The following is a 24,691-nucleotide window of genomic DNA, read 5'->3' on the forward strand; positions in this document are numbered from 1 at the left end:
AAACACCCAGTCTAAGGTGGAGAAGTGTGGCTCACTGGTTAGAGCAGGCAGACCCTGAAGCAGAGGTCAGACCCGGGACCAGGGTTCAATTCCCGACGCGGCAGGGTGTTGAGCTCAAATGTCCACGGACTCGATAATTCTCGCTTCGGTGCCTGACCTAATCATGGGTTCACACTCTGCAACTCTGGGCATTAAGCTTGCTTAATCTCCACAACGGCCCCCCGCGGCGGGATGCCTGGCTTTCACCTTGGGGATGCCCTGTAGGGGCTATTTCACAGGGAAAAACCAGGACGGGTTCCCAAGGCAAGCGCGGAGATACCCCTTCGGGGGTCGATTCTGGCGCTATATAAGAAATATAATAATAATAATAATAATAATAAGAGAACTGCGAATACATATCATGTCTTCACTTGAATTTAAGGAACCTAAATGGGAACAAAACCAACACCCCCCCCCCCCCCGGCTCATCCAACATATCCAGGCCCAGCATACCATGTGATAGGTTCAACCTTATTTCTCTGCATACATATGCTGTAAAAACCAAAATAAATGGAATATATTCCTAGCCAATAGAGTGTCTTGTCCACAGTGCCCAACTAGAGGCGCAGGGCTCTGTACTCCAGAGACTACTGCAACAGCAACCTATGAAGCATCAGCAGGCATTGGGTGGGACAGAGAAGCAGAGTCCGCTGCCAGAAACCTCAGTCAGACGAGCCAATTAACCTACCCTTCCCCGCCACCCCACCCCAGATTGCTTATCGACCATCGAGTCCAAAACATGGGTTGCCAATTAATCGCCCCCCGTTGAAAGCCACACACACATAAAGGACTTCCTCCTCCCACACTCCTCGCAATTTGTCAGTCGTCTGGGCAGTATGAGTGACCAGGGGTTGGTAGATCCTCAAAACTTTCTTGGTCTCCAGGTCTCCCATAAAGACCTTGGCCTCCAGGGGACTAAACTCCGGGAGCGCCTCAACGCCCACCAAGCTAGGGGAAAGGGCATGGCGGAGCTGCAAGTAACGGAAAAAACTGAGAACGAGGCATAAGGAATTCCTTCTGCAGATCCGTGAAGGACTTAAGTGTCCCATTCTGTACCACATCCCCCAGGGTTGAGATCCCTAAGGCATCCCAATCCCGGAAGCCCCGTAAGGTCACGAGCTCCGGCAATCGCCCGTTATGCCACAATGGGGTCTCCTCCGTCAACTTATTCCACCACCCCATGCGTTTCAAGGAGTGACGCCAGACACTAAAGAACGTCTTCGTAGCCGGCGGTAAATCCCGTCGCAGCGGCGCTGAATACAGTATTGTATTTAGGGTGTGGGGTTCCATCAGGAGCCACTCCAGCGCATACGCTGGGTCTCCCCTGGCACCGTACCACCACTCATTCAAGATCAGGAGATGGGAGGCCTGATAATAGGAAAGGATGTCAGAGGTCGCCAGACACCCACAGTACGTGGATAGAAATCACGTACGAATGGCTACTCGGCCTGCCCCTCCCCCCCACAGAAACTGCCCCAGCGCAGTTTACCTGTGAAAACCATCTGGGCGCTATCGGATACGGGTGGTTCTGTAGCTGGTAGAGCAGCCGCGGGAGTGCAACCATCTTGAAAATCGCCATATATCGTGAGAGGCATACAGGAACAGAGTTTCATGTCCGATCTTGCGCGCTCACAAACCGGTGCCAAGGTCCTCTCCCACGACACCGCGGGTGCGCCCGTGAGAAACACTCCCAGATATTTGAGCCCACCCTCTGCCATTTTTGGCACATCAGCTCAGGGCCCGACCGCTGCGGGGTTCCCTAGTATCCACAGGGTAGATTTCCGAGGGTTCATGTATAGTCCGGAGGACTCGCCAGAGATCCTCATAACTTCCAGTATCCTCGGCCCGACCGGTTGAGGTCCGTTAGAAAGAAGATACGTCATCAACGTACATCGCAATTCTGTCCGAGGCCCCGGGGGCCCACTCGAATCCCCTCAGCTGCGCATCCATGTGAATGCAGGCCGCTAGTGGCTCCATTGCCAGGGCGAACAGGTATGGGGACAGGGGGCAGCCTTGCCTCATGCCACGCCGCACAGAGAAACTGGAGGACACTGCCCCGGACACTCTCACTGATGCCGACAACTCGGTGTAGAGGATATGAATATTTGACAAGAAACGTGAGCCGAGATTGAGTCTGCGCAAAAGGGCAAAGAGGTAAACCGAGCTGAGGGAGTCGAATGCTCTATCAATGTCTGCCAGTAGAAGGGCAGCCGGAGTCTCGGACCGCCGAATCCCTGCCAGTGCCACATGCGCCCGCCTAATGTTATGGCGCGTCACCCTCTGCGGCATAAAGCCCGCCTGGTCAGGGTGTACAAGGGCTGATATACGTGGCAAGAGGCAGTTGGCCAACGCCTTGGCCAACACCTTGACCTCCACATTTAAGAGCGAGATCGGACAGTAGGAGGCGTGCTGCTCCGGGGGGCGACCCGGCTTCAGAAACACTATTACATCCACATGGCGCCAGTCTGCGTGGAGCTTACCAGCCTCCCTAGATTCCTCCACTACCGCACGATAATGTGAAGCCAGCTAAAGATGGTATTGCTTGAAAAATTCGCTATGAAACCCATTGGGGCCCGGCGCTTTCCGAGAATTGAGCCCTCCCAGGGCCCCTGCCAGTTCTTCATACGTCAGTGGGAGGTCTAATTGCCGTCGCATTTCATCTGACACAGTCTTTGGCGGAAGATCAGAAATTAATCTCTCCACCCACTCCTCCGCTAGGCATTCCCGCGGGGCATAGAGGTCAGCATAGTATGCTGCGAAACCATCCGCTACCAGCTGGGGGTTCACCAACGGTGAACCGCGCTCATCGAGTATTCCAGGAAGGGCCTGGGGGCAAAGGGCCCCCTGACAGAGCCTGTGCAGCAGTTTGCTAGATTTGTCACCCCATTGACAGACCCTGCTAGGCGTTGCCAACCATGCCTGTCTCGCCTCATCTAGAAGAAGAGAGGCACACAACTGTTGAGCCTGCAACAGGCGTCGCACCACCACGCCCTCACCATCCTCTCGACATTGGCGTTCCAGTCTCTCCACCACTGCTTCGGCCTCAACCAAGGCCTCTCTCTCTGCCGTCTGCGCGCCACCGCGCACCAGGTGATGTCTACCCCACGAAGGGTAGGCTTCATCGCCTCCCACAGGGTCGCAGCGCCCGAGACCGAGCCCAGGTTCGCAGTCAAATAGTCGGCAATCGCCTCCCTCATATGCTTGTCATATTCTGTATTCTGCAGATGCCACACCGAGAGGCGCCATCGGAACTTAGGCCGCACCTCGCCCAGCTGCAAGTCAAAGTACACTGAGGAATGATCTGATAACCCTCTGGGGTGGATACCAGCCGACACCACCTTCGAGGCCACCCCCCGAGGGACAAAACACATAGTCAATCCTGGAGAAGGACTCATGCACTGCCGACAAAAAGTTGTATTCCCTCCTGGTGCCATGGTGAAGTCGCCACGTGTCATACCCAATCTAGACCCGACACCCATGCGTGCAACATGGAAGTAGGCATGAGCGGATTTTGCGGATTTGCAATCCGCGGATTTGCGAATTCACAAAATCCGCGGATTTTGCGAATCCGCGGATTTGCGGATTTTGTGGTGGGGGGGGTCTTCTGTGCCAGTTCACGTGCCTTTTATGTGTATGGTCAGGCATGGCTTCAATGCGAGTTCACATGCCTCTTGTGTGTATAAAAGGTCAGAGAAAGATCAGCTCAGCAGATGAATAGAAAGAAGCCCCTGGTCACAGGAACAGCATGGGTATTGCGCTCGTGAAAGTCAAGGATGCAAGTGGCTCTGTCCAGCATCACAGCGGATTTTCGAAGGAGGTAGATGTGGGGAGAAAGCATACCTGTGCCCATCTTACTCATGTAACTATTTTACAATGGCGCCAGCAAGCTGCCAGCGCCGTTGTAAAATAGTTACAAAGTTAGCTTGCACAGGAAGCACTTAGATAAAATAAAGCAGCACCTGCTTCGTTTTATCTAGTGGTTCCTGTGCAAGCTAACTTTGTAACTATTTTACAACGGCGCTGGCAGCTTGCTGGCGCCATTGTAAAATAGTTACATGAGTGGGGGTTCAACTTTTGAACCCGTTACGTCCGCGGATTTTGTTTTGCGGATTTTGTGGGAAATCCGCAAAATTCGCGGATTGCAGATTTCCCAAAAATCCGCAAAATCCACGGGCGTAACGGATTTCCCGCTCATGCCTACTTGGAAGGTGGGGAACCTATTCGTACCCCGCCCGTTCTAGACCTGTCCTTACTGGGGTCCATTACATCATTCAAATCACCCCCCACCACAGACACCACATCCGGCATATCCGACCACAGCGCCAACAACCCCTCTACCAGTGACCATTGCAAAGGAGGGGGGTAATATACACATCCCATCACCACCGGCTCCATTCCAATCATACCACGGACAAAGACATAGCACCCCTGTCCATCCAGCCACTGTTGAGCATGCACATAAGGAACTCTACGGTGAACAAGGATAGCCACGCCCCGAGATCCCTGTGTGAAGCCAACATGAAACACCTGCTGATACTCATAGCGCTGTAGGCAGAGTACCTTGGAGCCCATCAGATGGGTTTCCTGCAAAAGGAGAACATCAGCCCCTATCCGCTTGGCCTGCCGCAAGACCGCCCCGCTTAATTTTATCTAAAAGCTCACAAACATTCCAGCTTACAACCCGCAGGGTGCCTAAGGGTCCCCGGACCACTGTCAACTCACTTGCCATCTAGGTGTGTGGTGTGTGTGGGCCCAGAGCAATAACTGTAGCAAAGTGCATGCACTGCATGTGACGGTTGGTGTGAAAGCGCAACCCAGTTCTCGAACCAAACAACCCCAACCCCCAACGAACCCCCCACCCCGTACCTCACGGAACCTTGAAGTACCTGTCGCAGTCGGATTGAACCCGGGCCCCCAACCGGGGGACCCTGGCCTCTCCCACCAATGGATCCCTAACTCACCACCCATAACAGTCCCTCTCGCTACCTACAGGTATGTGAGCTGCAGGGTCCGAGCCCACACAGGGCACCCACTGTAATACAACAAACATCATTGCATCTGGTCAAATTACGAGGGGTCTCCAATACTATCCCCGCCAACTGGAACTGAGGATCCAGTCTTCTGTGACCGGGGCGCTGTCTTCCTCGAACCCTGAGTTGCATGATTGTGACCGCCTCCGCGATCTGGACCTTCGAGGGTTCTGCCGGTGTTGTTTCTGCTGCGCCCCCTCACTCAACGATGAATGAGAATGCCGACCTGGGGGGGGGGTATGGGCCCTCACCCGCATAGTTTCATCTGTCCATTTGAAGACGTCTTCCGGAGAGTCAAAGAAGAAAGTTTGTGACTGAAACACCACGCGAAGGCGTGCCGGGAACAACAGGGCATACTGGAGTTTAAGTTCTCTCAGCCGGGCCTTGGCTGCCTGGAACACACTGGCGCTGCTGTTGTACCATGTGTGTGTAGTCTGGAAACACCATGAAACAATGATTCTCAAACATGAGAGAGTCTCTTGCTCTGGCCTGCTTCAGGATGGCGTCGCGATCAAAATAGTTCAGCAGCCTCGCGATCACTGGGCGAGGCCGGGCGAGGCCGGCGGCTTCTGCACTTTTGTGTGCCCGTTCAATGATTAAGCAGCGGGAGAGGGCGTCTGGAGGCATCCAACCCTCGAGCCACTGCGTGAGGAAACGCTCCATGCCACCCGACTCGCACACTTTGGGGAAGCCTAAGAAGCGCAGATTGTTGCGTCGGGCCCGCCCTTCGGCATCCTCCACACGCAGCGCCAGGCCTTTCTGAGTACTTTCCAACTTCGCCACCTTTTGTTTGAGGGTCACAACATCATCTTCCACCCCTGATACGCGCGTTTCCGCCTCCGTTATGCGAGGGACCGCATTCCGTAAGTCCTGCCGCAGTAACATCACGTCGGATCCAACGGCCCGAATCTTGGCATCAAGCATGTCCTTAAATTGGGTGATGGCGGGCAACAGCGCCGCATTATCTGGTGGGTCCTCCTGCGAGTGTGCGGCCGCACCACCTGCTGCCCTGGGGCCAGTAAATTTGTTGATGGGCTCGTGCGTAGCGGGGGCGCCACCCCCCCTACCTCTAGTCATTGCTAGCGCTGGCGCGTTCCTCACTGTACCCCCCGGGAAAAAGGGGGGGCTCCACAAGCCGTACCTGTGCGAGGGATCTCCACCGGTTATACTGTCACAAGCGCCGGCGGGTGGTCGTCTTCAGCAGTGGGCTCCCAGGCTTCGGAGCAAGTTGAATCCCGGTGGGCATGCACCAACAGTGGGGCACAGTCGACAGGCACGGGCCCGTGTCCCTCGCCCCTCACCGCCGAGGGCCCAACCGCCACATCCAAGGATGCGGGCCGTCCCCACTCAGGCCACTGCACAGGTCCGGGCCCGCCCCAGCTGCCACACAAGCTCCCCCAATGTCCGGCCAGGGCACGCCACGCCGTCTCTCCTTTTGCGCGGTCCGGCCCAACCGCCGATCCCTCCGGAGGAAGGGGAGGCCCCCCAACCACTTCCTGCACCGTCCAATCGCCTTCAAAGAAGAGGGGGCCCACAGGTCACCGGGGGAGGGGCAGTGGTCCCCGCCACACAGGGCCACCTCAATACTGCCACACTGCCGATGTCTGGCTACTGCCACCAGGGGGGGGCGGGCCACCCCCAGTAGGTCCCCGCGGGGCCACCGCTGCCCAATGTGTGACGACTGCGCCGCTACTCCCCCAACGAGGCCCGGTTCGACCGCCGATCCCCGGCAGCCAGGGGGAGGGGGGGATGCTGCTGTCGGCTTCTTACCGGCCAGGGGGGCCCTCTTCGGGCAAAGTAATGCCTCGTTCACCCCTCCGGGTGCCACTGCCACCACGCCGAGGCCCCAGGCCGCGGGAGTAATCACCCGCGCTGCAGTCGAGTCAGAAGCTGCCCGGGAACCTGGCCAGAGCACTCCCCCCGCCGTCTCCTCATCCGGGGACCACCGCCAGTGACCTTTCTGTGCCTGCCTGCCTTGCCCACGGCCCGATTCCGGCCGGCGCTCCCCGCTGCGTAGGTAGCAGTCGCAGGCAGCCGCGCTGACCCAGGCACTCCAAAATCGAAGCCCCGGCGTCACTGACTTCCTCTGGGCCTCAGCACGCCGGGCCGGTCGCCTACGTCCACCGGCCCCGCAGCCACACAACAAGGTCACAGGACCGACCCCGCAGGCCACCAGAAACAGGATATCCCCTCAAGGACCACTGTGGCATCCGAGGGAGCTAGGATAATCGACGGATCAACGTTGGGCTGGACGGAGCTATCTAGCACACGTCCGCCATGATGGCCTGTCTAGCCATGCCCCCAGTGAGTGACTTTTTTTGATCCTTTCTTTCACTTTCAGCAGATCCAGCATTCGATGCTCTTGTCCTGTTCACATAGCGGCTTGAGTCTCTCTTTGTTTACTGCATGAACTTTCATCCTGGGACAGGTAAAGCCGAAGATCTTTTAGCAATGTTACTATGTTACTAAATTGTTTAATGAGCTTGACATGTTTAAATTTGCGGCATTTCTCTATTATGAGGACAAGGAAAGTTGAATTTCCTGTCAGCACGTTCCGATCATGCAAAAGCAGCAGAACACGTGTCCACAGACACAGTTCACCCTCTCAGAAGCCCCTCCACAACTGCCCACTTTGCAAATGCTTTAGAAGCTGCTTGTGAGGGCTGCGGGAGTGACACGACACTGAGGTCAGAAGTGGAAGCCCCTGACACCTTCTCAGAGCTTCTCTGCTTGTCGCCACAAAGAGATGAAGCAATCTGGAATCCCTGTGTGCAGTGGCCTGGACTGGAAATTAAAAACACCACAAAGCAAAGAAAGTAAAAACAGAGAGAGCAGGCACAAGCTGAACACTATAGCTTTAGACTGGCTTATGTTAGCTGAGATTTCCTCGCGAATAACACACCCTCCTCTGATGGTTGAGGGGGAGCAAGGAAATAACGAAACTGTTGCCGGCATCCCACTCTTTGCACTGGGAGGGGAGAAGTAGGACAGAGGGGGAGGGGCTGGACAGGAGAGGTGGGAGAGGAGAGGGGGGAAGGCTGCACAGGAGAGGTGGGAGGGGAGAGGGGGAAAGGTGGGAGGGGAGAGGTTGCATAGGAGAGGTGGAGGGGAGAGGCTGCACAGGAGAGGTGGGAGGGGGAGGGGGAGAGGTGGGAGGGGGAGAGGCTGCACATGAGAGGTGGAGGGGAGAGGCTGCACAGGAGAGGTGGAGGGGGGAGAGGCTGTACAGGAGAGGTGGGAGGGGAGAGAGGCTGCACAGGAGAGGTGGGAGGAGAGAGAGGCTGCCTGCACAGGAGAGGTGGGAGGGGAGAGGCTGCACAGAAGAGGTGGAGGTGAGAGGCTGCACAGGGGAGGTGGAGGGGGAGAGGCTGCACAGGAGAGGTGGGGAGGGAGAGGCTGCACAGGAGAGGTGGGAGAGCTGCACAGGAGAGGTGAAGGGGAGAGGTGGGAGGGGAGAGGTGGGAGGTGGAGAGGAGAGGCTGCACAGGAGAGGAGGGAGGGGAGAGGCTGCATAGGAGAGGTGGGAGGGGAGAGGCTGCACAGGAGAGGTGGGAGGGGAGAGGCTGCATAGGAGAGGTGGGAGGGGAGAGGCTGCACAGGAGAGGCTGCACAGGAGAGGTGGGCACGGGAGAGGTTGCACAGGAGAGGTGGAGTGGAGAGGCTGCACAGGAGAGGTGGAGGGGGAGAGGCTGCACATGAGAGTTGGGAGGAGAGGCTGCACAGGAGAGGAGCGAGGGTAGAGGCTGCACAGGAGAGGTGGGAAGGGGAGAGGCTGCACAGGAGAGGAGCGAGGGGAGAGGCTGCACATGAGAGGTGGGAGGGGGAGAGGCTGCACAGGAGAGGTGGGAAGGGGAGAGGCTGCACAGGAGAGGAGCGAGGGGAGAGGCTGCACATGAGAGGTGGGAGGGGGAGAGGCTGCACAGGAGAGGTGGGCGGGGAGAGGCTGCACAGGAGAGGTGGGGAGGGAGAGGCTGCACAGGAGAGGTGGGAGAGCTGCACAGGAGAGGTGAAGGGGAGAGGTGGGAGGGGAGAGGTGGGAGGTGGGAGGTGGAGAGGAGAGGCTGCACAGGAGAGGTGGGAGGGGAGAGGCTGCATAGGAGAGGTGGGAGGGGAGAGGCTGCACAGGAGAGGCTGCACAGGAGAGGTGGGAGGGGAGAGGCTGCATAGGAGAGGTGGGAGGGGAGAGGCTGCACAGGAGAGGCTGCACAGGAGAGGTGGGCACGGGAGAGGTTGCAGAGGAGAGGTGGGGAGGGGAGAGGCTGCACAGGAGAGGAGCGAGGGTAGAGGCTGCACAGGAGAGGTGGGAAGGGGAGAGGCTGCACAGGAGAGGAGCGAGGGGAGAGGCTGCACATGAGAGGTGGGAGGGGGAGAGGCTGCTCACAGGCTGCTGACAGCGCACCTCCCCCTGACTGTGAACGTACTCACAGGCTGCTGACAGCACACCTACCCCAGTCTGTGACTGTGCTCACAGGCTGCTGACAGCGCACCTACCCCTGTCTGTGACTGTGCTCACAGGCTGCTGACAGGGCACCTCCCCCGGACTGTGACTGTACTCTCAGGCTGCTGACACCATTTCTTGTCATCTGTGGCTGTACTCACAGGTTGCTGATAGCTTTCCTTCCCGGATCCTTTACAGCCGACATTTCGAGCTCCAGCCCAAACTTTATTCACTCTCATGAACTGACGCCTGCTCGGGCTCCGGGGCAATATGTGCCCGCCTATTAAACTGTGTTTGACCCCGATGTCAGTGAATGTAATGCCACGTGGTGTGGGGTGTCCTAATATTATACTGTAGCTGAGTAGAAGCTAGAGCTGTGAGCAGCTCTGCTATCCCCCAAACCTAACGACAGCAGCGCACTGCCACTGCAGCTTTCAGTCAGCATTGTGCATTATAGCAGCGCTCCAGTTTGACAGGTGAGGAGGCGCTATAATTCGTGACTTTGCATTTCAGTGCGGTGATGAGGATCACCGCACTGAAATGCGATAGTCTAATGTCTGATGTGTGGTACTTGGCAGGACTGCACGTGCTTTACAGACACTCCCTTTTGGCTCAGCCCACATTACTAAACCTTGATTCCCACCGGCTATGCTCAGCATCACTAGCACTACCTCCTCTCCTCAGTCTGGCTCCCATCAAGTGCTGCCCTACTCTGCTCTGCCAGCAGGAGGCCTTCTCCGATTTCCCTAGAGTCAGGAGATGAGTTTGTCAGCAGGCCCCGATCATGCAGCTACAATGCTATTGAATCCACAGAAGCTGAGTGGATCCTGTGTCAGTAATCACAGTGTGAGTCGGGTCCCCCCAAATTCACCTGATGCTCGTGTAAAAGCGCCCGATTCTACCGGGTCCAGATCGAGAAGCTACAAACAACAAATAAACACACAAATAGCCAGGTGAGAGGCCGCCTCCCACTGCGCATGACACAGGGAAAGTAGTATCCGTCTGAGCATGCGCGGAAGGCAGTACTTCTTCTCCGAGCATGCGCACTTATAATATCCCTTGTCCGCGCCTGCGCACTCGTCCAGTCTCCATCCTGCTCCGCTGTCGGTGTTGTTCCTCCTCCTTCATCGCCGCTCACAGATGGCCCGGGGGAGAAACGCCTCCTACTGCGCATGACACAAGGAAGGTAGCCTCCGTCTGAGCATGTGTGGAAGGTGCTATTTCTTCTCCGAGCATGCGCAGTACTGATATCCCTTGTTTGCGCACTGGGCCTAGGGTGACCAACCGTCCGTAAATTTCACGGACAGTCCGTAATTTCGGCCGTCTGTCCGTTGTCCGTGAAGGATCCTTTAACGGACGCCATTTGTCCGTAATTTTAACTGGGCACAGCTTCCACCCACCTCCCTTCTTGACTCCGATGCTGTATGAAAGCTCCGACCCCCAGCAGCACTGTAGAGGCACAGCGGGATGGCAACCCTCACACCTCCAGCCCTCGATGAGCTGTTAAGAGGTGCTTCGAAGGTGACTGAGAGGGAGGGGCTGCAGGTTCAGGAGCAGCGACATCTATTCACATGCAAGCAGCCCTGAATGTGTCATGTCTCTGCTATTTAGAGGGGCCGCCGCCTCACACATTCCATTTCTACCCAGGGGCCCAAACATCCTAGACTCGGCCAGATTACACCCCTGATTACACCGAGGCAGCACCTGCTTCTCTTCACCGAGCTTAATTACTGTCACTAATTTGTAAGCAAACCTCGGTTCTTCAAACATGCATAATGTAATACAATAAAGAAATGGCACAATCGCACCCACACTGATTAACAAAGTATGGAGGACAATCAGTTCGATCAGTTCTCTAAGAGTATCTCCTGTAAGTACTGTATATCACAGTGGGGGATGGCATTTTGGACAGAGAGCCTGTCTTCTCGTTGTCTTGTGCAGGAGGGGGCGAGAAGCCCAAGATGATACTAGAATACTGCATGCCCACCCCTGTGCCCACCCTGGTGGATCACGTTCCCTCTCCTGTGATGACTCCTGCTCCTGTCCCCCCATGTGGTGGCTCCAGTCCACCCCCCCCCCCCCCCCGCCTGTGATGGCTCCTGTCCCCCATGTTGTGGCTCCAGTCCACCCCCGGCTGTGATGGCTCCTGTCCCCCTGTGGTGGATCCTGTCTCCGCCCTGGGTGGCTTCTGTCCCAGTCCTGGAACGGCCCCTGCAGCGAGGGTGAAGTTCTTGATGGGCCTCTTCTCAAAAGGGCTCGGCTCAAAATTAATATGGAAAGGTGGGCGAGTAAGTAAGTGAAGGGATGTGTGAATGGCTGGATGAATTAGTGAAAGGGTGAATGGATGAATGAAAGATTGAATACATGGATAATGAGAGAGGATAGATGGATTGATGAGTGAGGGGAAGGATGGAGAGAAAATGTAAATAGCTGGATGTATGGGTGGAAGGGTAGCTGGATGATTGATGAGGGGAAAGATGGATGAGGGGAAGGATGATGGATGAGGGGAAGGATGATGGATGGAGGGGAAGGATGGATGGATGAGGGGAAGGATAAATGGATGAGGGGATGGATGGGTGGATGGAGGGTAAGGATGGATGGATGAGGGGCAGGATAAGTGAATGGGATGGATGGGTGAGGGGAAGGATGGATGAAAGGAAGGATGGATGGAGGGGAAGGATGATGGATGGAGGGGAAGGATGGATGGATGAGGTGCAGGATAAATGGATGGGATGGATGGATGGGTGAGGGGAAGGATGATGGATGAGGAGAAGGATGGATGGATGGATGGAGGGGAAGGATGGATGGATGAGGGGAAGACTAAATGGATGAGGGGATTGATGGATGGATGGAGGGGAAGGATGGATGGATGAGGGGCAGGATAAATGGATGGGATGGATGGATGGATGGGTGAGGGGGAAGGATGGATGAAAGGAAGGATGGATGAGGGGAAGGATGATGGATGAGGAGATGGATGGATGGAGGGGAAGGATGGATGGATGAGGGGAAGACTAAATGGATGAGGGGATGGATGGATGGATGGAGGGGAAGGATGGATGGATGAGGGGCAGGATAAATGGATGGGATGGATGGATGGATGGGTGAGGGGGAAGGATGGATGAAAGGAAGGATGGATGAGGGGAAGGATGGATGGATGAGGTGCAGGATAAATGGATGGGATGGATGGATGGGTGAGGGGAAGGATGATGGGTGAGGAGAAGGATGGATGGATGGAGGGGAAGGATGGATGGATGAGGGGAAGACTAAATGGATGAGGGGAAGGATGGATGGATGGATGGAGGGGAAGGATGGATGGATGAGGGGCAGGATAAATGGATGGGATGGATGGATGGATGGGTGAGGGGAAGGATGGATGAAAGGAAGGATGGATGAGGGGAAGGATGATGGATGGAGGGGAAGGATGATGGATGGAGGGGAAGGATGGATGGATGAGGGGCAGGATAAATGGATGGGATGGATGGATGAGTGAGGGGAAGGATGGATGAAAGGAAGGATGGATGAGGGGAAGGATGATGGATGGAGGGGAAGGATGGATGGATGAGGGGCAGGATAAATGGATGGGATGGATGGATGGGTGAGGGGAAGGAAGATGGATGAGGAGAAGGATGGATGGATGGATGGATGGAGGGGAAGGATGGATGGATGAGGGGAAGGATAAATGGATGAGGGGAAGGATGAATGGATGGATGGAGGGGAAGGATGGATGGATGAGGGGCAGGATAAATGGATGGGATGGATGGATGGGTGAGGGGAAGGATGGATGAAAGGAAGGATGGATGAGGGGAAGGATGATGGATGGAGGGGAAGGATGATGGATGAGGAGAAGGATGAATGGATGGATGGAGGGGAAGGATGGAAGTATGGAGGGGAAGGATGGATGGATGAGGCAGGATAAATCGATGGGATGGATGGGTGAGGGGATGGATGGGTGAGGGGAAGGATGGATGAGGGGAAGGATGGATGAGGGGAAGAATGGATGGATGACGAGAAAGGATGGATGATGAGGGGAAGGATGGATGGATGGATGATGAGGGGAAGGATGGATGGATGGATGATGAGGGGAAGGATGGATGATGAGGGGGTGGGTGAAAGGATGGATGGATGATGAGGGGAAGGATGGATGGATGATGAGGGGAAGGATGGATGGATGATGAGGGGAAGGATGGATGGATGGATGATGAGGGAAAAGGATGGATGGATGATGAGGGAAAAGGATGGATGGATGATGAGGGGAAAGACAGATGGATGGATGGATGGATGGATGGATGATGAGGGAAAAGGATGGATGGATGATGAGGGGAAGGATTGATGGATGATGAGGGAAAAGGGTGGATGGATAATGAGGCAAAAGGATGGATGGATGATGAGGGGAAGGATGGATGGATGATGAGGGGATGGATGGATGATGAGGGGAAGGACAGATGGATGATGGGTGGGTAACAGGATGGATGGATGGATGGATAAGTGGGTGGGTGAAAGGATGGATGGATGATGAGTGGGTGGGTGAAAGGATGGATGAGTGGGTGGGTGGGTGGATGGTGGGTGGGTAGGTGGATGAGTGAAATGATGAATGGATGGATGGATTGATGGATTGATAAGTGCAAGGGTGAATGAATGGACATATGAGTGAAAGGGTGGGTGTAAGGATGGATGAGTGAGTGAAAGGGAGGGTAGATGGACAAAAGGATGAATAGATGTGTGAAGGAGTGAAATGATAGATGGATGAGTGATAGGGGCAATGGATGGATTCATGAGTGGATGAGTAGATGGATGGATGGATGGATGGATGGGTGGGTGGATGGATGGATGGAAGGAAGGCTAAGTGAAAGGGTCGATGGAGAGAGAAAGGGAGGATGGATGGATGACTAAAAGAGTGGATGGGTGGAAGGATTAGTAAGTGAAAGGATGGCTGGATTGGTGAAAGGGTAAATGGCTGAATGAATGAGTGAATGGATGGATGGGATGAAGAGTGGATGGATAAGTGTACAGATGGATAGGGTGAAAGGGTGGATGAATGGATAATGGAGGATGAGTGAAAGGATGGATGAGGGGATGGATGAAGGGATGGATGAGTGACATGATAGATGGAAGGATACATGATGGATAGGTTTGCAAATGGTTGAATATGTTTGGAAATGGCTGGGCTTACTTATATACTATTGCGTGACCTCTGATGTGTCTGTAAAACGTACCTATTGTCCTGAAGTTTTGTCCTGAATTTTGACCTCCTGTCCTGAATTTGTGTCCTGAATTTTGACCCTTTGTCCTGAATTTTTACACTCACCGTCCTGAATTTGCACCAATGCCAGTTGGTCACCCTAGCACTGGCCCCGTCTCCATCCTGCTCTGCTGTCGGTGCTGTTCCTCCTCCTTCCTCGGAGCCGCTCTCGGGCCTCAGTTCACGCGGAAAAAATGAGGAAGAAAGAACCGGAGGAATGAGGGGCAGGAAACCAGAACAAGTGAGTGAGTGCTAGTGTGTGCAGAGACTCTCAGGGCTGTACTGCTGAGTTCAGGATTTTAGTGGCACTTCCGCAAACACACAACAGCCACAAGTGGGGAGAGGATGTGGTGTTGCTCCTTGCATGGCATTGCGAATGTTATTGATCACAAAGCACCAGATAACTCGTTTCAGGCAGCAATGGCTGCTTTAAGAACACACTGCAAATAATAAAATAACTACGTTGAATTCTTTGGTGTCCCAGGACATGTCTGTTGATGCAATGGCCATTTCTGGTACAACAGCTTTGAATCCCAGTGACTCCATATCTCTTGAATGTTTCAAATCGTGACATTAATGAATACGTTTAAAAATGTTTCCCCCTGTTCAACTCATCATAAGGCTCTCTGGACTCGTATATGTGATCTAAAACAAGCCTCTGAAAAAAGGCCAGCACTTGTAGTGGCACTGACTGGTCGTGGTGGTCCCTGGCAGTCTCTGGCTTGCTGTAGGGCATGCTCTTTCCAATGGCAACCACCAACAATAAAGATATTATATGAGAACGCCTATTAGTGGCTAAGTATTATCACCAGTGTTGCTCTGAAAGCAGATATCATTTAATTGGCTAACACCTTGCAGCTTGGTTTGTATGAGACAATGGCAAGCCCGATTTATCAGGACCATATGTGGAACAAGCAGATGTCTACTGTCATCCTGGGTAGGAACTATTTCAAATAGCCTAATCGTTTACCTATCGTGGAGGTCAGTGCATTGCTGCTCAAACTGAAAGAGTCTGCTTTGGAATAAGTTGTGAGATTATGTTCAATAATTTTTTTATGTTAAACCCAATTGTTCTTTGTAGCTTATTAGAGGTTTTTTAGTTGACAGTCAACTATTTGGACAGTAAAATAATTAACTTGAAGTCTCATTTAGAATTTGGTGGACAGGGTACTCTGCCATAAGTGTCCACCAAAACATATGGTCTTTTCACTCTATTTAGAGTCAGGCGGGGGGAAGGACGGGGGACACAATCATGATTTCACTGTTGGTGCCCCTGCTGGTAGTTAATTACACCAATGGACTTGAGGTCAATTGGTGTATGTACATCAACGAATCTGCTCTATTTAAAGCTGACAGTCTGGAGTACAATTTCTCCTTTTTAGGATTGCCAGGACAAGCTTTTTCCATATTAGGTACAACAATGCAAGACATACACTTGTCACACACCACATTAATCCACTTAGCATGTCTAATGATGCTCGGTTGACTTTGGCGCACCACACTGGGGCACTCATTCGTCGTGAAGCCTAGAGAACAGTGTGCACCATGGCACGAAAGTCCATACCTGAAATTTGATTAATGTCTTGCAATGCAAAGGCCTGGGGTATAAGGTCAAACATGGAATAGTGTTCCAATTTATCAAAAGGCCCTCCTCTGACGTTCTCCTGTTACAGAAAACCAACCTCCTGCAGAACAGTTGCAAGCCCCCAGACCGTTTGGGATCAAAAAAATGGTGGTACATTCAGGGTACACCTATGGTTCCTGGGGCACAGGATTACGCCTCAGGAAACGGCTTTCCCTCAACATTGACAGCGTATGGTGAGATACATTAGGTAGGTATTCGGACCTCTCGTGCACATGGGAAGGGGAAGCAATCAACATCATATCAATATATGTCCCACCTACTCTACATAGCGCTACTCTTTCTGACTTGGGTGCCGTTATGCTTGGATTTCCAATGGGGAGTGTTAGAACCGGGACCCTGGCCGGCCAAGACTTGCGTCGAGGTCAGTCAGGGATCGCCACTTCTAGGTGTCAGGGCAAGGGAGTTACACGCCAAGATAACCCCTCACTCGCCCTCTAGGTAACGTGGCACGAGCAGTCAAGGCTAAACTTGGAGGCGATGTAAGTTAAGTATTTGCGCACGCACCCCAGCAACAACACCCAAGGCCCACCACAAAGAAACACTCCACACAAGGTTATGTAAAAATAGCCTTTGTATTAGAATAAATATACATCAGATAAAACACACATCTTATTACACTGTGCCAACAGGCACGGGCGGAATTTACAAGGGATATTTGTACAGGACAGGACCACTTGGACCACTGTCAAGGGTATCAACACTTTTAGCAGCAATACTTTCCGTAATAAAGCAATACCTTCCGTAATAAAGCAATACTTTCAGTAATAGCACTTTAGCAATACCTTCAGTAATAAAGCAATACTTTCAGTAATAGCACCTTAGCAATACCTTCAGTAATAAAGCAATACTTTCAGTAATAGCACTTTAGCAATACCTTCAGTAATAAAGCAATACTTTCAGTAATAGCACTTTAGCAATACCTTCAGTAATAAAGCAATACTTTCAGTAATAGCACTTTAGCAATACCTTCAGTAATAAAGCAATACTTTCAGTAATAGCATACAACCAGTAGTCAGTCAGTCAAAAATTTACTTTATTTGGTTTATCATAACCATAAAGCATACATGTATAAAAATTCTGTTAAAATAGCAACAAGTTAAAAACTCATGTAGTTAAAAAATATTTCCTCCCAGGCTATATCTGTTGTCTGTTTCTTTTTTTGAGAGCAAATTCTCTACAGAGTTCATGAATTTTACCCCGCGGCATATTAGAATGTTTGAGCCTGCTCCCAACCAGCTGGTCACAGCTTGCCTGCAGGTGCGGATCTGTAGCATATTAAAAATAGGTTTCAATAAATTCTTCCTTTTTTCTGTGGAGGATTCACATGTACACAGGAGATGACACAAGGTCTCACTGTGGTAGTTACATAGCCTGCATCTTTGTCCCTGGTGCGTGACTTTCCATGATGGAATCAAGTCTTTGGAGCAGTGGTCTCCCATTCTAAGGGCCAAAAATTTTGTCTTTAAAGATAGCCGGAAGTGCGCTATGAGGTAGGCTTGAGGTTTCAATTGTTTGTAGGAATTTAAAATGGTCCATGCATGGCGCCGTTTGGCCAAAGTCTTTTTATCTTCTGCCAAAGATAAGGCTTTTGCATTTAAATTGCAAATCTTTTTGAGAGAAGATTCTTCCGGTGGATTTTTCCAGATCTCCTCTATTTTGAGGGTTTCTAGTGATACTCGCAGGTCATGGCCCCATGAGTTTGCTTCATGTCGGTCATATTGTTTTTTAATTTCTTGCCAGCATAAGTTGTTTAAAGAGCCAATTTCTGCCGATCTTAATTTCCAGCACCATTTTACTAGGGCAGCTTTCCGTTGATATATTTGATTTTGTAAACCAAATTCCAGTCTTATTTGTGCCGGGGCTGATCCTTTGTATAGTTTGAATACAGATTTGTATATTTTTGTCTGGAGAGTATTTAAAATGGCTGCTTCTTTTCCATGGCTAAGTTGTGGGTCTAAAGATACTCTAGATCCATCCCTTCGTAGGCACTCAAAGTTTCGTCTCCATAACATAAGAAGACTTCCACACTGAAAGTTCATTTCATTGTTCAATCATATTTATTGTTGAATTCATTCGGTATCATTCAAATATGTTTCCTTTTATAATGCAATGATTTTTGGCATTTTCATCATCGTACCAAACATTGTCATTTCAATCAGTCCAATGCATTTCGGGCATGCAAACGTGCCCTTCATCAGGGAAAATGACACTGTCAAAAAATCATAATAATGACATTAATCAAACATAAATTCTCTAGTGTATAATGTATAAGTGCTTGTTTGTCAATAAAAATGTGCTTAAAACGGAAGTTTAATAAATGAGTGGAAAAAAGCATGATAACGTGAAGTGCATGCAGGGTATATTTAAGAAATTGATGTGGTTCATGCAAGCTGTTCGTTAAGACTCACATGTCAGAAGTTTCCAAAGGTAGGGAAACCTGTAGAAAAGATACAAAAATAGAACAAAGATCTAGCATCTCTATGTCATATCTATGGCCTTTCTAACGTTCACGCTATCTCAAAGGCAACCGTCTCTGCAACTAACCTGTTGTGGCGTGTAAATGCCGATCCACGCGGGTCCTCTCGTCGGTACGAGCTGGTACATCAAACAGCTGTACGAGTATGTTTTTATAATGAGTTCCGGTCATGTGACTCATGACGCTATGAGCTCATGGAAGAAAGACTATGCGATCGAACGGTCGTCGGTGGTCGCGTGCAAACCGAAGTGCACATTGATATATAGTTCTGGCCAGAACCGTGTATAACGGAAAGCTTATTATAACGCTAGTGATAACCTGAACTCTCTAAAGATTGTAAAAATCATAATAAAAAATTATATTAAGAAAAAAGTTAATGGGGAAAACTCGGGATTCGAACCAAGGAAGATCACATGAGGGGTGTGGGAATTAGTGTTGTGAGCCATCAGAAAGGATGATAAAGGTGGTGTCAAAAAAGTGAGTGTGTGAACACACGCAGTATACACAGGATACAGTCAAAATACAAGCAATTCATATATGTCTTCATAGGTAACAAGCGAATTCGATTCTGTCGTTTAGCCCCATTGGTTTCTGGGTAGATAATTTTTGTATCCAGTAATTCTCTCTCATCAATAAGAAGTTATTATTGTTTCTCCCTTCAATTTTTTGAACTGTTTCCAATATTATGAATTTGATCTGTGAAACGTTGTGGTTTGCTTCTGTAAAATGTTGTGATAATGCTGATTTTGTATTCTTTAGTCTTATGTTCGATCTGTGTTCCGTTAGGCGCACTTTAATGCGTCTCTCTGTTTTTCCCACGTACATTTTGCCACAGGGGCATCTGATTCCATAAATCAAATTGTTTGATTCGCAAGTTGCATTCACTCTTAGTTTAATTGGATAACCTTTGGAGGGGTGATTGATGGTGTTTCCATGTATTATACTGTTACAGTTCCCGCAATTTAAACAGGGTTTTGTCCCAGTGAATGTAATGTTGACTGGAGTTTTTTGTTGTAAAATTTCTCCTAGATTTTTGGCTCTAGTGTATGCAAAGATCGGAGGTTCTCTGAAAGATTGGTTAAAATCAGGTTCCATGTTGAGAATTGACCAGTGTTTCATAATGGCTTGTTTGTATTTCTTGCTCACCGTGGAGTATTTTGATACTACAACCATTCTTGTTTGTTGAGGTTTGGTTTTGCTGGTTAGTAGCTGTTTTCTTTCTATTTGCTCAATCCTCTTTTTAGATTCATCTAATAGCGGTTGTGGATAACCTCTCGTTTTGAATTTTTGAATCATTTCATCCAGTCTGATATTCAGTGTATTTTTGTTCGAAGTGATTCGTTTCACTCTAGCCATCTGTGAGAATGGTAAATTATTAATCAGATTAGGTTGATGGAAGCTGGAGTGTAGCAACATGTTGTTTCGGTCTGTTGGTTTCGTGTACAGATCGGTCACAAATCCCTCAGGTGTTATGGTTATCTTTACATCTAGAAAATTGACAGATATATCAGAAATGTTCCATGTAAGTTGTATTCTTTGGTCATGCTCATTAAATTTCATTAGTTCCATGAGAAGTAGCTCTTGGGTGTTTGTCCATATGAAACTTTGAGTGCCTACGAAGGGATGGATCTAGAGTATCTTTAGACCCACAACTTAGCCAGTTTACCAAATGCCGTTGGACCCTCGGCATTACCTTCTAGTGCACCAACAAAATTAAGTAACCTATAGCAAAAACAAGTGAAAAACGAGCAGTGCATACATCTCATCCAAATCAATTTATGTACTCACAGTGTCCTGCGGATGTATAGCACGCAATCAATTAAACTAACACACTTCAGCTTTCAAGATGAGTAACTACGAGGAGATCTCCAAAAGTACAGAAGCCAGAGCCTCAACCTTTGCATTTGAATCTAAAGATGCAGACCAAATCTACTCTTTAATCAGGGAGGAACTCACCCAGGAAACCACAGGGCGGTCAAAGGAACAAAACATCAGACAATTATTATATTTATCCAAAAGGAGAACTAACCAACAGCTACATGCTAGCACTCTCATCAAATATCACCGGAACTTACGCATACCACGCGGACTCCGAATTGCATTAAAACCGTCCCTATGCAAACATTCAAAAAAGTTTCAGGAACGCTGGTACGAAATTTTGAACAAATGTTCCTTGGACTTAATTCTCTTAATCATTCAAGAATTATCCACCATCTTAGAGGAACTCACTGCAGAAATAGAGGAAACTACTACAGAACTATCTAAAATGATGTCAGATGAAGAATTAACAACTACCCTAAACGACATTAAGAGCCAAATAGATCGCCATCATAAAGAAATAAATGAGCGAAAAATTCGCAAATTCAAAAGAGATACTTTAGATTATCGTTTAGGAGAAGTATATACATGGGCAGAAGTATATGCACAAAAACGTCGAAGTCGTCCATATAATTCCAACACTGAGACATCTTCATCGGACAGCGATACGAGCCAAAGAGCACGTAAGTCACAACCTACACCAGTCACCCAAGACAAAACATCTGCAGAAGAACCAACTACCAGTAAAGTCACTGAAACAAGTCCTTTTTTAGACCAAGGCCAAACACAAGAAGGAGACCCAGGCGAGGGTCCGGCAAAGGACAAAGACAGGGATCCACCAAACACCAGAAGTATGACCGTGATTGCCAAAGAGAAGGAGAAGGAGAAGAAAACCAAAAAGAACCTTCCACAAAACACCTAGTTATTAACATCAGTGATCATCAACTTAGCCCATATGAACTGGATTTACTACAAAAAGGCACATCATTTATACCGACAACTACATCTGACAATTTGGAATTAGAAGTGAGTTTTTTTAAATTAATGAGAAAACTCAAACTGAGACATTTTTTTGATAATACAATACCTGAGAAACCACCACAACAAAAAGATCAATTAGTAGGATTAAGACCTCACAGTACCTTCCAAGCTCCAACCACTCACAAAACATTGGACCTATTCGAAAATTTAGTGAAACAGGATTTGAAGAAAATCAAACACGTAAAACCAAAAAATAAAAACATCACACAAAAAGATCTTGACACCTTACACAAATTGGCCAGAAATGAGAAAATCACATATACCAAAGCGGATAAAGGTGGCGCCATCGTCATCATGAATACAGAAATGTATAAACAAAAGGTCATAGAACACATTTCAGACGAGAAAACATATTGCAAATTGGATAGAAATCCTACATTGGAATATGCAAAAATTCTGAAGCAAATCGTTCAAGGAGCATTACAACAGGGTATCATTGAAGAAAGAACAAAAAACTTTTTAATCACCAGTGATCCAAAAAGTCCTACATTGAGAATGCAACCGAAAATACATAAAAACATCCATGACCCTCCCATGCGACCGATTGTGTCTACGAGAGGAAGTTTGCATGAACCAGTTGGTCAACTTATAGACCGGTATTGTCAACCTATAGTACAGTCCATGCGCACGTATGTTAAAGACACTACTCAATTTTTACAAATCCTTGAACAAGTGCAATGGGACCCAACACAAAAAATAATTCTATGTACAGCAGATGTCTGCAGCCTATATACTAGTATCCCCCATGATATGGGCATTGAAGCAATGGAAGCGGCTCTTTTGAAGTCAGAATTAGATCATGACTTTCAAATCTTTTTGATGGAACTAATGCACTACACTCTATATCATAGTTACTTCAAAGCAGAGGAATCATGGTACCAACAACTATCTGGCATGGCCATGGGCAATTCAGCAGCCCCAGTGTATGCGAACATTTTCATGGAATGGTATGAAAATCGTCATATACTCTCCAATAATGAATGGACTAAAAACTTGAAACTACTGATTAGATATATCGATGACTACTTCATCATATGGACAAACACCCAAGAGCTACTTCTCATGGAACTAATGAAATTTAATGAGCATGACCAAAGAATACAACTTACATGGAACATTTCTGATATATCTGTCAATTTTCTAGATGTAAAGATAACCATAACACCTGAGGGATTTGTGACCGATCTGTACACGAAACCAACAGACCGAAACAACATGTTGCTACACTCCAGCTTCCATCAACCTAATCTGATTAATAATTTACCATTCTCACAGATGGCTAGAGTGAAACGAATCACTTCGAACAAAAATACACTGAATATCAGACTGGATGAAATGATTCAAAAATTCAAAACGAGAGGTTATCCACAACCGCTATTAGATGAATCTAAAAAGAGGATTGAGCAAATAGAAAGAAAACAGCTACTAACCAGCAAAACCAAACCTCAACAAACAAGAATGGTTGTAGTATCAAAATACTCCACGGTGAGCAAGAAATACAAACAAGCCATTATGAAACACTGGTCAATTCTCAACATGGAACCTGATTTTAACCAATCTTTCAGAGAACCTCCGATCTTTGCATACACTAGAGCCAAAAATCTAGGAGAAATTTTACAACAAAAAACTCCAGTCAACATTACATTCACTGGGACAAAACCCTGTTTAAATTGCGGGAACTGTAACAGTATAATACATGGAAACACCATCAATCACCCCTCCAAAGGTTATCCAATTAAACTAAGAGTGAATGCAACTTGCGAATCAAACAATTTGATTTATGGAATCAGATGCCCCTGTGGCAAAATGTACGTGGGAAAAACAGAGAGACGCATTAAAGTGCGCCTAACGGAACACAGATCGAACATAAGACTAAAGAATACAAAATCAGCATTATCACAACATTTTACAGAAGCAAACCACAACGTTTCACAGATCAAATTCATAATATTGGAAACAGTTCAAAAAATTGAAGGGAGAAACAATAATAACTTCTTATTGATGAGAGAGAATTACTGGATACAAAAATTATCTACCCAGAAACCAATGGGGCTAAACGACAGAATCGAATTCGCTTGTTACCTATGAAGACATATATGAATTGCTTGTATTTTGACTGTATCCTGTGTATACTGCGTGTGTTCACACACTCACTTTTTTGACACCACCTTTATCATCCTTTCTGATGGCTCACAACACTAATTCCCACACCCCTCATGTGATCTTCCTTGGTTCGAATCCCGAGTTTTCCCCATTAACTTTTTTCTTAATATAATTTTTTATTATGATTTTTACAATCTTTAGAGAGTTCAGGTTATCACTAGCGTTATAATAAGCTTTCCGTTATACACGGTTCTGGCCAGAACTATATATCAATGTGCACTTCGGTTTGCACGCGACCACCGACGACCGTTCGATCGCATAGTCTTTCTTCCATGAGCTCATAGCGTCATGAGTCACATGACCGGAACTCATTATAAAAACATACTCGTACAGCTGTTTGATGTACCAGCTCGTACCGACGAGAGGACCCGCGTGGATCGGCATTTACACGCCACAACAGGTTAGTTGCAGAGACGGTTGCCTTTGAGATAGCGTGAACGTTAGAAAGGCCATAGATATGACATAGAGATGCTAGATCTTTGTTCTATTTTTGTATCTTTTCTACAGGTTTCCCTACCTTTGGAAACTTCTGACATGTGAGTCTTAACGAACAGCTTGCATGAACCACATCAATTTCTTAAATATACCCTGCATGCACTTCACGTTATCATGCTTTTTTCCACTCATTTATTAAACTTCCGTTTTAAGCACATTTTTATTGACAAACAAGCACTTATACATTATACACTAGAGAATTTATGTTTGATTAATGTCATTATTATGATTTTTTGACAGTGTCATTTTCCCTGATGAAGGGCACGTTTGCATGCCCGAAATGCATTGGACTGATTGAAATGACAAT

At 48.9% G+C, this 24,691-nt stretch overlaps 1 long non-coding RNA gene across 1 annotated transcript in view; it reads left to right on the forward strand.

Moving 5' to 3' along the window:
• The first annotated feature begins 10,769 nt into the window (after window positions 1-10,769).
• The window catches only part of LOC147700375 (uncharacterized), a 97,038-nt gene continuing 83,116 nt past the window's right edge, over window positions 10,770-24,691 (forward strand). Inside the window, exons 1-2 of the long non-coding RNA XR_015299416.1 lie at window positions 10,770-11,028; window positions 14,838-14,987. This is a non-coding gene — a long non-coding RNA (uncharacterized LOC147700375). The remainder of the gene's footprint in view (window positions 11,029-14,837; window positions 14,988-24,691) is intronic.

Source organism: Lissotriton vulgaris, chromosome 8 (genome assembly GCF_964263255.1).
Source record: "Lissotriton vulgaris chromosome 8, aLisVul1.2, whole genome shotgun sequence".
Taxonomy (NCBI): domain Eukaryota; kingdom Metazoa; phylum Chordata; class Amphibia; order Caudata; family Salamandridae; genus Lissotriton; species Lissotriton vulgaris.